A 13,491-nucleotide genomic window follows, 5' to 3' on the forward strand; every position below is an offset into this window, starting at 1 on the left:
CAGTGTACCCGCAGGCTTCAAGGAGGCTTGAGTCACACCACTGTTGAAGAAACAGACTCTGGACCCTTCTGCTGTTCAGAATTATTGGTCAGTCTCCCAACTTGTCTTTCTCTCCAAAACCACGGAATGTACAGCATCTACACAGCTGTCTTACTTCCTGTCACAGATTACCCTTCTCAACCCCTTCCAGCCTGGCTTCAGGGCTGGTCACTCCACTGAGACCACCCAGCTGTCTATCACTGAACCGTTTCAGTCAACTTCATCTACCCTCTGACTTTACATTACATTACATTTATTTATTATTATTTTGACATAATGTTTCTGGAACTTTCTGCAGCTTTTAATACCATAGATGTGATTCTCCACCTCTCCACCCTGACTGCACTGGAGATCTCAGGCATAGCTAGAATGTAAGATGATACCTACCTCTCTGCACACTCCTTTAAGGTTTTCTGGGATAGCAGCTTGCCCAGACCTCCTAATCTTCCTACAGGTGTTCCTCAAGGCTCCCTACTAAACCCATTACTCTTCTCTCTTCACATGCGGTCCCTTGGTTCTGTCATTGAATACTCTAGTCTCACTTCTCATCTCAGCTTGCCTAAAGGACATCTTGTGCAGGATAGCAGACCACCATATTAACTGCAACCTGGCTAAGACTGAGGTGCACCACATGATGTTTTCAATTGCAGAAAACATAAGGGTAACGCTAGATCACCAACTCGGCTTCACTTTCCTTTGTCCTCAACGGTGCTCCTGCTTTTGTCCTTGGAAGTATCTCCACCACATCTGTTTTTAGCTGCCCATCAATCCATTTCAATTTTGCTCATTTCAACAAACAAACTACAAGGATATTTATAAAATGGCCTCGCACACATGCGTTTTGGGGGGGCTGTAATTTTTCCAATAAAATCATGGAAACGACGGACAAAGTTTTCCATAAACGTGAAGGCTGGTTGCCGTTTAGAATCCTGCGGCAGTGGGGGGGTGGGGGGGTGGGGGGTAACAATGCGCTCTGGTCAAGGTTCCCAACCTGAGCCGCTCCAGTACATATCCAGCTGCACGCAGAAAATAGGCCAGATGCAAGCTACACGAGCCACCCTGAACATGGGCGTCTGCGGCACTGACGTATGATGTAATGCAATGTAGCGCACGAGCAGAAATCTGCCACATCTTACAAGGGCTGAATTGTGCCAACGATGGAAAACACGACATCACAAGACGTGCAGTCCTATGCTAATGGTCCTGATTATTTTATCACATATTTTACGTAGGACTTAATACGTCCCAATTAGGACATAAATATTGCCACATTGGGACAGAAAACTGTTGTATGAAGGACTTTATTACCTATGCAGGACTTAATTATCTCCTAATTAGGAGATGTTCACGTTAATTTTTCTATGCATCATTGGCACCAATGTGTTTCTGCACCGGACTGATGTCTCCCTCAAAATGTAGTTTCGCAGTGACACTAGCCACATATGCAGTGGCACACAGATGAAGAGCTGAACCGCGGCTAATATCAGATGAGGGAGAGGGTGGGGGCAGGGGGTTCATTTTGTAGATATTTTGCATATGTGCAAAAGGTGAAACAAAAAAACTGCTTTCCTCTCAGGAAATGTTTTGTCTCCAGCTTCTGTCTTTCTGTTATTATTCCCTCAAGGAGTCCCTTCCACATCGCCCCCCCCCACCCCTAGCCCCCCGGCCCGTGCCCCCAGGCACTGCCATGGAAAGTAAGGAGAGGAAGAGGTGGAGGAAATAGGAAGCCAAGTTGCTTTTCTTTCCTTTTCTGAAACAATGAGGAGCTGGACGTGGGCAAGTGGGTGCTAGAGGGAGGCAGCAACTGCAGGGCTCTGGCTGGTTCATCCTCCTCCTCTGCCCTGCGACTGCACCCCCAGACCTGGGCGAACAGGGCTGGGTGTGCAGCCACATTTAAAAGGTCTCCTCACCTGGACCCTCTTAAGGAACATACACTGACCTCTGGAAACGAAGCCCGTAGAAGCGCCCGCAACGCAACCTCAGCTAGAGCCCTGGGGCCAGCCCAACACAACCTCAGCTAGAGCCCTGGGGCCAGCCCAACACAACCTCAGCTAGAGCCCTGGGGCCAGCATGGAAACTCATCACAACGCCACTAGAAATGCACTGACCTTCACAGGCCCTAAAGCAGGCACTGAAACCGAGTGCGACATGATGTGATACAATGTGATACAATGCGACATGATGTGATACAATGTGATACAATGCGACATGATGTGATACAATGTGATACAATGCGACATGATGTGATACAATGTGATACAATGCGACATGATGTGATACAATGTGATACAATGCGACATGATGTGATACAATGTGATACAATGCGACATGATGTGATACAATGCGACATGATGTGATACAATGTGATACAATGCGACATGATGTGATACAATGCGACATGATGTGATACAATGTGACATGATGTGATACAATGTGATACAATGTGACATGATGTGATACAATGCGACATGATGTGATACAATGCGACATGATGTGATACAATGCGACATGATGTAACGCGATGCAACGCTGGCAGAGAGAGGATGCACAGATGCAGTGGAGAGAGAGAGGGCTCTGCCCTGCAGCTGAACTGGCATGGTCAGTTAGAAGTGGTTTAGCGTGAGCGGTTGGTCCAGCTTGGTCAGCGCAGCGCATATCCACCGCGGCTAACGTGACCCTGGGCAGAGCCAGGGCAAACACACAGCATTCCCCTGCAGAGAGAACTCATTAAATCTATATATACACAACATGGCGGCGATGGCACGACAACGCAAAATGGAGTAACGTGGAGTAAAGCGTAACACGGCACAACTTTGGGGGGTAGGGGGCCTCAACATGGTGGCTCGATAGCCACCTTCTGCTCGAGAGCAGTTCTCCATGGCCAGTTGGGCAGGTTTGGCCTGCAGGAGCCGTGACTTAGCTGGCGTACTGCGGAGTGGAATAGAAACGGCCCTTCTGCGTTTTGGCGGACACCGCGGTCCTTGCCCTTCTGAACTGACACGGACCGTAACGACGATGGGACAGGCCTACCGTTTGCAGCTTTGCTTTCCCAACAGTGAATAAAGTATGTTTTTTTTTTTTTTTTACAATTCATGTATGCAAGTTTTTTTTTTTTTAAAAACAGTCCTCTGTGCCCTTTAAATCTGTAGAGTGGCCATTTGCCTCCACGTAACCGCAGTGCCTTAAATAAGTTACTGACCTAGCTCTGTCCGCAATAACCCTGGGACTGTGAGTCAGCCTTTGGAAAACAACTCAAAGGTTCACAAGAAGTTTTTTTTCCCCCTACTCGGACCAGTCATCCCCTCCCTATAAGGTCCACTGAAAATCTCCCAGTAAGCACCCCATCACCTAGAGCAGGGCTGCCCAACCCTGTTCCGGGAGACCTAACGTCCTGCAGGTTTTCATTTCAACCCCAATTTGTGAGACCTCTGGCTGTTTAATGAGGTGTGCTCTGTTAGCGTTCGAGTGAAACCCTACAGGATGGTGGATATCCAGGAACAGGGTTGGGTAGCTCTGGCTTAGAGGAACGGCAGACTCAAACACACTCAGGACATTCTGCCCTGGGTCACATGGCGGGATTGCCTTAATGGCATTCGGATGACTTTCATCAAAGACGCCAAACATTCTGTCCGGTGCAGCGTCCACGAGAGACCATGTGCCTAAGTCTCCGCAAACCCAAATTGAATTTGTTAAGACACAGATAAAAAAAACAAAACACAGGGGGCGGGGTAAACAACACACACAAACATACGAATGGGCGCTCAACTGGGAGGAGAACAGGAGACTTGCCTCCAGGACACTGGAGCCAACAGCCAAGCATAAAACCAGCCTGGGTAGACTGAACTGCCCACCCACTCAATCCTTCACCCATTTACATTTCAATGGCAAGGATGGTACAGCTTACAGCATATATACTTGGTTTTACAATAACAGCGGGTAAGACAGCATGAATAACAGCCACATAACTGACATGAGAGTAATATTCATTGAGACATAATTAATTTTACAGTGATTGCTCATAAAACCCTGAGGGTCATGATGCCTTAGCCTGCATGGGAGTGTGGCGCCACCCACAGGTGCAATGCAATTACTGCAGCTTCCTGTCAGCACCCTGACCTCTTCATAGCACTGCAGGCTACCAAAACTGCTCACTGAGTGATATTTCACTTTCTTGTTTTTTTAAAAAGAATTATTTTAGCTTTAGTATATGTTTTCAATTGGCCCAGACAGATTTTATGTGCACTGAAGAATATTTTACATACTTACAGATGTTTTCTGGCAACCGAACATCATAGCGGCTGGTACAGGGGAATTTGGGGGGTTTGTGGTCTAACGCAAAATAATACATTTCAAGCAAATGGAAAGCAGCCTGTACAGGCGACGTTATGCTTCCAGAGCCTGTACACATAGAAAGATTAATTGTGCAGTGTCTGTTCACATATAAACATAAATTTCTGTTTTTTATCTTGTGTAAAGTACTTCTTTGTTGACCACAGTGGTCTCAGGTTGCATGTGCCATAGGAAACAGTTACAACTGAAAACAAGGTTAAATGTGATGCAATTGGGTAATATACTGTACACATGTACAACATATGGAAGCATAACAATGATATACAAGTTGCTTTGGTGACAACAAAAGCATATTTTCTTGCTTTAGACCACAAACCCCTGAATGTCCCTAAACCAGACATTATAAATCTGGAAGGACATCAGAAACTTCTGTAAATATCTAAAATGTCCCCCACTGCACATTATAACTGTCATGGCCAATTCAAAAACACACTAAAACTGCAACAATATTTTTTAAATCCCCAGAAAGTAAACTACGTCTTTAAGCCTCCCATAAATCCCGGGCTTATGAACGAAGCGCAGAGCAGAGACGGAACGAAGCAGGCTAAAGAGCAGAACTTCCACAGGTTTTCCTGAGCAAAAAGCGGTGAACTTTCCGGAGGCCGTCGGCCAAGTCTTATCTTAGTAACGTCCCCGGGCGCTTCTGGAAGAGCAGACAAGCACACGCTCTTCACTGAAGCGCTCGCTGGACAAAATATACCATTTTAGCACTGCTGGAATGACACAATTACTGGATACCAGTGAAACACCACACCCATGCTTTCGTGCGGGGGTCTGTCCAAAAAAGAAAGAAAAAAAAAAGTTGCGCGCACGCACGCACAACTGTAGTGTCCTGTCAGTTGTGTGACGGCAGCGCATACCAGCAGAACAAATTAATTACACACTCCGAGCCTTATGTTTGGAAAAAATGTCATGGTGTCCAGAATTGAGAAACAGCTGTTGAAATCTCGAACAGAAACTTCAAGCCATTAAAACAGCGTACACATGGGGAACGTTTCTATACACAGGGAAATTTACATATTCAAAACTGTGGTTCAGATGGAAATCACGTCCCTTTATAAATGTAAACAAAAACAAAATACCAAAAACCCAAACCAAAATTATTTTTGTATTACAATGATGCCCGGCCCCTTGATCCCCAACCATGCAATTAGACAATAAACTATTACAGATCTCGGAACAAATAATGCTCTGTGTGTCTACACACACACACACACACAAACACAAACACACACAAAACACACAGACAGACAATAAAATCCATCTTTCTCAGCACTAATGTACCCTACGTCCTGCACAGCTGTTATCGAATGTGTTTCCACATTGTGTTCCACTAACAGACCGGCCAACTGGAGCCCGAAGCCTAACCACCATTATTAATGTAGAATTTTACTTCAGAATGAGGTCAGAACAATCATGCTTTGGTTACACCAGTATTTTTTTATAATAAAATTCTTAGTTCAAGGAAAATAATAAGACCAAATCTTTCATGGCCCTACAGTGAATAAAATATATTTCATGTTAAATCGAAACAGGCAAAGGGTGTGCTGATGTGTGAACTAATTGTCCCTAGGCCAGCTCCTTAATAACATAGTTCCGCATTTGAATGGCTGGTGAAAGCCCACAGACACTTCTGGTGGTATTAGCTAATACACTGCATGATTTGAGCCAAACCAAATGGCAAATGTCAAATTGTTTCTGGTACACGCTTCAAATTCACCAGTGCAAGTGTTGAACATAAATGGCTTGTTATATAAAACAGTATTATTTGGTTTCTAATAGCCCAAATTTGATATATATAAGGTATTAGTGACACTAAAAAATAGTTTGCAGCACTGGAGACTTCGACTGACAAATGTATCCCCGTGTAAGCAATTGCAAACACTTCCCAACACAAAAGAATGATATGTACGTTTCAAATTAAAGAGGTTATTTATTTTTTTATTTTTGACATTTCGCATTTTCATGCTGTTAATTTGTCAATTTATTTATGCCAACCGCCAGCTGTAAGTCTGACAGATGAATATATAATAACAGGGGACGTTTTTCTAAAATTCAGTTTCATAAATTTTTTTTACAAAAATGAAAATCTCCAGTACGGCATCAAAACTAAGATGACGCAAGAGGATCACTAAACATTTAATCGGGAACTCCCCCTAGTGGACATTTTATGCTAGTGCCGTTTCCATGTTTTGAGGCCCAGTCTCATTGGTCAGGTGTAAACCTGATTTCTATCGTCAGTGCAAGTAATCAGATTCCATTTACACTGCAGTTCCAGTATCTCAGTCCTCTAGACAATGGTAAGAGTAATTATGAAATTAAAGCACTGGTATGAAGAGATGGTTCCTTCGTATTCAAATATCACCATACATTGACATCTTAAAACTGAAAACTATTTGGGAAGAATACTTCACAATAAAACCATGGCAAGTATGTCCTGGTCCGTTTTTGGGATTCTACAGGCCTGTTTCAAACACCTGCCTATTAAACAAGAAGCAACCTTTAGCCAAGTTCAAATATATATTACATGATGTTTATGCTACATTTTGTTCCCATTTGACTAATGTGATTAGAACATTCCTCTGGCTCTCCCTTTGCAAGGCTTGCGTTGAAATGAAGAGAAAAATTATCATTTTAATAACAAAGCTGCAAGCTACCTCAGAAATGGCATCTCCTTCCACTTTACATTCTGAATGCACAAATGGTTGAAATAGGCAATTAATTGACAGATGAGCTTTCATAGTGTGTATATCACCATTACAATCCAGTAATTTAACAGGTCAGTAGTAGGATGAAACAACATTTCTCAACCTTTTTTCAGGAGCAGCTCACTTGGCAAAAATGATGCATGGCACACCAATTTTTCAGAAGCCAAAAATAAATCCTTGCAACGTTTCCACTGAAGGTGATTATTTTTCTCAGAACGACTCAATACCAGCAGATATTAATCAGTTCTTCAATTATACAGTTTGACAGGGCTGCCATCCAGATTTATTTTGCTGCACTTGGGCCTGAATTATACTCATAATGGCCTTATATGCATGCTGGCAACATCACTGATTTGGTAATAAATTTGTGTTTTTTTTGTTCTCATCCACAAAATCAGTAGCTTGACAACTTGCCTCAAGTGCTTCCCCAGGCACTGTCAAACACCCCTTCGGTATTTGTGTCCATTTTAGAAATAATCTTGATCCGCAAATGAGGGACGGTTGTTAGTCAGATGTAGTGCAAGATGGATCTCCAGTGTATGTAAACCCATAGGACAGATAACGGTCACTGTGCGCATTTACTTTCCAGTCTAGCTTTCTTGCTGCCCGGTACATGTTCTCTGCTGCTGCAGGAGGGTGGTGGTGATGGCGAAGGGTCAGGGGTCGCTGTTGGAAGAATTGCTCCTTGATCACTTTGAAGGCAGAGCCACTTTTTTTCACAATGTGACCGTCCTAGCGAAATTAGCAAGCTGGCACTGCAGTTGCCACTATTATTTAAACAATAATGCAACCAACGCACGCAAGTTGATGTAATGGGCTCAAGAAAAGGCAACATACTAATAAACTTTCAGGGTTTATTGTGGTCTAGATTTTAATGACAATCTTGGATTTATGATTCATTCATTTTAGATTTTTTTTTTAATGAAAGGCATTTTTGGTGCCATAGCACAGTGGTTGGGAAACGCTGGTCTAAACAATTTTACTTTAGAAACTTCACCGACTGCAGATAACGGTTCAAATGTACGAGTGGCGGAGATGGAGGTGCTGGCGTAGCAAGCGGCTGATCGCCACCCCACTCTGCCTGGTCTGCAAGCCTGTATGGCGGGCTGAGCGGGGGAGTCGCAGGGGCAGCGCAAGCAGCATGCAGATGACCTGACACAAATCGGGGGTCCTCTGGAGTGCCATTAAAAATAAGTTGGACAGCCAGAATATGTCACTGAGTGGAACGGGTGGCACACCGATCATGTAGTCCCTAGATAGGTCAAACACAAGGTCAAATTAATTCTTTTTATATTTATATAACATTATTGTTTAATTTCAAATTCATTATGAGCAAATAGAAATTATTTTGCAATTGAACTGTACATTTTAATTCCTAAGTAGAAACGTAACGCATAAAGCATTTGGCAGTTTTTTCATTTTTCATCGAATCAACGAAGTTATCTTTATAAAATGCACAAGATATTCCACATATGTGCGAGTAAAATGTCAGTGGAAAAAATGCTTATCGCAGTCACGCCCTCAAACTCTCCCCCTAGGCATGTAGCCAGCACTGTTATCAGTCACACACACAGCTCTGAATTCACCTCAACTGCTGAGGAGCACACTTTTAGAATTAAGCTAACTTCTCTCCTGCATGTACTCAAACTTGAATAACCCCCATATTGCACATCCATAGTACAGTTACGAACATGAGCTCATGTGAACCCATGCCCATTCTTCCAGGTCATCTGTGAGCTCCAATCTCAGACACCTACCTTTTACATAGTTTCTTTCAGGTCACACACTAGAGTGAAACAGCTGCACCCCAACCCGGGAATCAGACTCGTGACCTCTGGGTTAGATGCCCAGTTCTCTAACCAATATACACCACTGCACATCCCATGGCTTTCTGAGACCATTATAACCTTTTTTTCCCCGAGGCTAAATAAAGCTTGCTGTAAATCCTTTATGAGTCACTCCATTGCCCACGCTCCTTGCAATCGATTTGAGGACACGCATTCATGTCCTCAAACCAGGATGTGGTTCATTTTGACTTTCCAAATTCTACCCACATTACCTCCTGAAACCATGCCAACCCCATAAAACAATTAACATTTTTTCCAACGTTATAAATGCATTCACTGCAGCAGCTCTAAAAATCGCTAACCTTTCTGCTCGAAAGCCTCGTGGATTCACTGCAGCCACCAGCTTCTTCCGTTGTCCAGTTTTTTTGTCTGTTAGTTGATTAGATCTGAGCATTAAATGTAAACCAACATAAAGCAAGTCACCTTAAAAAGTCATGTAACCATACAAAATACACTCATGGTATGTACAGAGGTTTATTTGAATTTTTCAAAACATTTCACATACTAATTACAATACAGTCAATTGATCAGTTTTTCAGAATAGAAACAAAAAACATAATAGACCATGACAGAACAAAGAGAAATGCAATAAAGATTATCAATGATCAAATTAGAGCAATTACCTCACTAACAGCAACAGCTTCAGACCTGCATTGATTTATATGCAAGGTCCATATCAGTTAATTACAGGAATTCATGGGTAGCTAGTATGTAAGTGCTTTCGTGGGGGATTCTTCAATAAAACAAAATAAAAATACTAATACGTACAGCTATAAAATGATTAAATCTGTTTTCTCGACTGGATGCTGTAGATATAGAAAACATGATACTTTCGGCCTCTTCGCGCGTAACAGCCAGCAAATGAGATGCGTCCGAAATTCAGCGGCTGAACGAATAGCAGGGGCGCCGACCGAGCATGCACGTCAGCTGTTACCGCGCGAGCCGAAAAAGCGCGTTCTTTAAGGCATTTGTTAGTGATACGAGTCTACGACCTTTGTTACATTCCACGACGGCTCCGTGTTTTGTTTTTTTTTTCTGCTATGGGAGCGAGGGTGTCGCAGGATCGCGGCGATGGCTTTTAGATTACACTTCCCGCACAAGTCCTCTGAATGATCGTCAGCACGTTTTAAAAGCGTTTTTTTTTTTCTCTTAGTTTAACGGTTTTGAATACATATATCGGCAGCTATACAATACGTCAAGATTAATACCCAAGGTTATGAATAAGGCTCCAGGTTTTTGGCACACTGTGGTAACTAAGCAAGCTTATGCATATGTGTGTGTGTGTGTGTGTTTGTGTTTGTGTGTTTGTGTGGGTGTGTGTGTGTTCATGTACAAAACCATCCCCTCCCTGCTTAACACAGTGTCCATTTATGGCCTAGGTATACGCTTTATGTGTTACACTTATATACACATTACACAACAGACAGGGTAGGTATAAGTCAGGTAGGTTATACAGGGGAAACTGCTGGTAGCAGGGATGTGCATACTAAACGTGTGTCAGTCTTATCTGTCATAGAGGTAGAGGGAAAGAACGGGTCAGTTATTTTGAAATCTGTACAGAGATCTGTTAACCAGCGCTGTAAATCTGCGCGATGTGTCTGCGGCGTTGCCACGGCGGCGAGGGCCACACTGCCCCACCCTCACAGAGTCGCTCTCTCTCTGTGCGCTTCGCCACGCCCGGGTCCGGCAACTTCCTGTCTGGGGAAGGGGGCACGACCAAAATTTGCGGACGTGATCGGCGGGTTGTCGCGCTCGAAGCAAGCGGGTTATGAACGGCGGGCGCTTAGGAGCTATTCCTGCCAGCGTGACCACGGTCGGGCGCCCCGCCCCGCCCCGCGCGTCTCTCGCCGTGGCCTGCCGCCCGCGAAGGAGAGGCGTTCGGAGAAGGCCGGCGTTTCGGAGAGAGCCGCGTCAGACAGGCAGAGCGCGGGACGAGGCGGGGGGGGGAAGGGGGGTGGGAGGCAGCGGTGTTAGAGCTAGTTTATAAGCAGACCTGACAGACACCAAAACTGGGCCCTGAATATACCCGTTTGTGTACTACAAAAAAACAAACAAATAACTAAAAAAAAAAACTAAAAGAAAAAACCTACATTCTTGCTAAGGTTCGTACAGTTCTCGCATGCTCCGACAAACACACACGTACAGATCGGGTTCGGCTAATAAGCAGGCGGCAGTCTTGTGCTACATAATGAACAGCAGCAGACATGGCTGGAGGCACTGCAGCGTGCTGACTGGGCCGGAGGCCACAGCTCGGCTTCCTCCCCCCCCCCACCCCCGTCCCGCCCCTCCCCCCACCCCCCCGTCCTGTACGGCTGTCCACGGCGTCGAAACGTCCCGAGTCACAGTCCCCGCCCCCCACGGCTTGGCCTCCAGCCCAGAAGAGTCGGGGTGAAGTCTTTTTGATCCGTTTCCTCCACTCCTTGAGATGCTCTGAGGTAACTGTCCAGCACGTAGAATGTAAAGTTATAGTAAAAACAGGAGGTACAAAAGAACAAAAAAAAAAAAATCAAAAAAAAAAAAACTGAATAAAAACACTCATGCAAAAATAAATCCTTGTGCAGATGAGAGGTAGTTCATACTGGTGGCCCCGCCCCTTAAACTCTCCATTCACACATTGCAGCCGTTACCATAGCAACACAACGCATCACAGAAGGGAAAAAAGGGCGGGGGGGAATCGTCGCTCACAGACGGCGGAGAAACGAGCGATTATGTAGCGCGGCGTTCCCGGCGGCTGCGCTCTGTGTGGATTCTGATTGGCGGGCGTACCCTGTCGCCAGTCACAGGGCGCCCTTAACTACACCATGCGTACTGTCCTGTTCTGGTTGAGCAGCAAAAAATGAGTCTGAGTAAACCTTTGAAACCGTTTGGCCAGCCGTGAGTTCGGCTACAGGAGGCACCCCTCCTTGGCACAAATCATGATAAAAGCAGCCCTGGATACAGGAAAAACTGTATGTGTGTGTATGTTTACATAATCCCGATACAAATAAGACAATGAAATGACATTCAGAAAGATAAACCGTAAAATGTTCTCAACGTGAAACTGCGTATGCAACCTGTGTGTGACCCAGGTAACACGGCGAGGCAGTCTGCTCTGTTTGCAGGAGTTAGGGTGTGGTGGAAGGTAGTCTGCTCTGTTTGCAGGAGTTAGGGTGTGGTGGAAGGTAGTCTGCTCTGTCTGTTAGGGTTAGGGTGTGGTGGAAGGTAGTCTGCTCTGTTTGCAGGAGTTAGGGTGTGGTGGAAGGTAGTCTGCTCTGTTTGCAGGAGTTAGGGTGTGGTGGAAGGTAGTCTGCTCTGTTTGCAGGAGTTAGGGTGTGGTGGAAGGTAGTCTGCTCTGTTTGCAGGAGTTAGGGTGTGGTGGAAGGTAGTCTGCTCTGTTTGCAGGAGTTAGGGTGTGGTGGAAGGTAGTCTGCTCTGTCTGTTAGGGTTTAGGGTGTGGTGGAAGGTAGTCTGCTCTGTTTGCAGGAGTTAGGGTGTGGTGGAAGGTAGTCTGCTCTGTTTGCAGTTGGTTAGGGTGTGGTGCATGGTAGTCTGCTCTGTTTGCAGGAGTTAGGGTGTGGTGGAAGGTAGTCTGCTCTGTCTGTTAGGGTTAAGGTGTGGTGGAAGGTAGTCTGCTCTGTTTGCAGGGGGTTAGGGTGGGGTGCATGGTAGTCTGCTCTGTTTGCAGGAGTTAGGGTGTGGTGGAAGGTAGTCTGCTCTGTTTGCAGGAGTTAGGGTGGGGTGCATGGTAGTCTGCTCTGTTTGCAGGGGTTAGGGTGTGGTACAAGGCAGTATACTTTGTTTGAGGGGGTTAGGGTGTGGTACAAGGCAGTATACTTTGAGGAGGGTAGGGTGCGGTGCAAGGCAGTCTGCCCTAATCAAGAGGGTTGGGTCAGGGTGTAGTCCTGCTTGCCTCAGGCAGGGGGCGCTATAGGGGGAGATTCAGGAGAGCTGCTCTCCATGGGTTATCAATGGTGCTGCTGAAGACACACGTGGCCTTCTGCAAGTGCAGAATGCATAAGCAAGATCAATAGCACGCGCGGGCGGGTGTGTGCATATGTGTGTGTGTGTGTGTGTGTGTAGGGGGATGGGGGGTGGGAGGGGCATGGGCATCAGCGCAGTATGAAAACACAGCACTCTGTTACCGTGGCATCCTGTGCTGTAACCAGACTTCCTACACACACCGCTGCGCTCGCCCGCACAGCCCCGCCCATCTCCGCCCAGAGCGCGGCGGCCCTCCCCGAGCGAAGCCCCGCGTACAGGGGCACTGCAGGCCTCACACCGACGCCCCCCCCCCCATCCGTTCACACTCGGGGGGCCCCGAGGATCAGCCAAACCCACTCAGGCACACGCACGTCAAAAGGCTGATCCCTCCTTTACACCCCCCACCACCCACCACCCCGCCCCACGGGACGGCTCCAAAGCAAAAGCCCTGCATCTCAACGCCCCCCCCCCCCCCCAACCCCCACCCCCCCCCAACATAAAACAACAATAAAATAAAAAAATAAAACTAAAAATAAAAAAAACCCAAGAGCAGCATGGGAAATCCTTCCTTCTGAGCACAGCAGTTC

This window comes from Anguilla anguilla, chromosome 11 (assembly GCF_013347855.1).
Source record: "Anguilla anguilla isolate fAngAng1 chromosome 11, fAngAng1.pri, whole genome shotgun sequence".
NCBI classification, from domain to species: domain Eukaryota; kingdom Metazoa; phylum Chordata; class Actinopteri; order Anguilliformes; family Anguillidae; genus Anguilla; species Anguilla anguilla.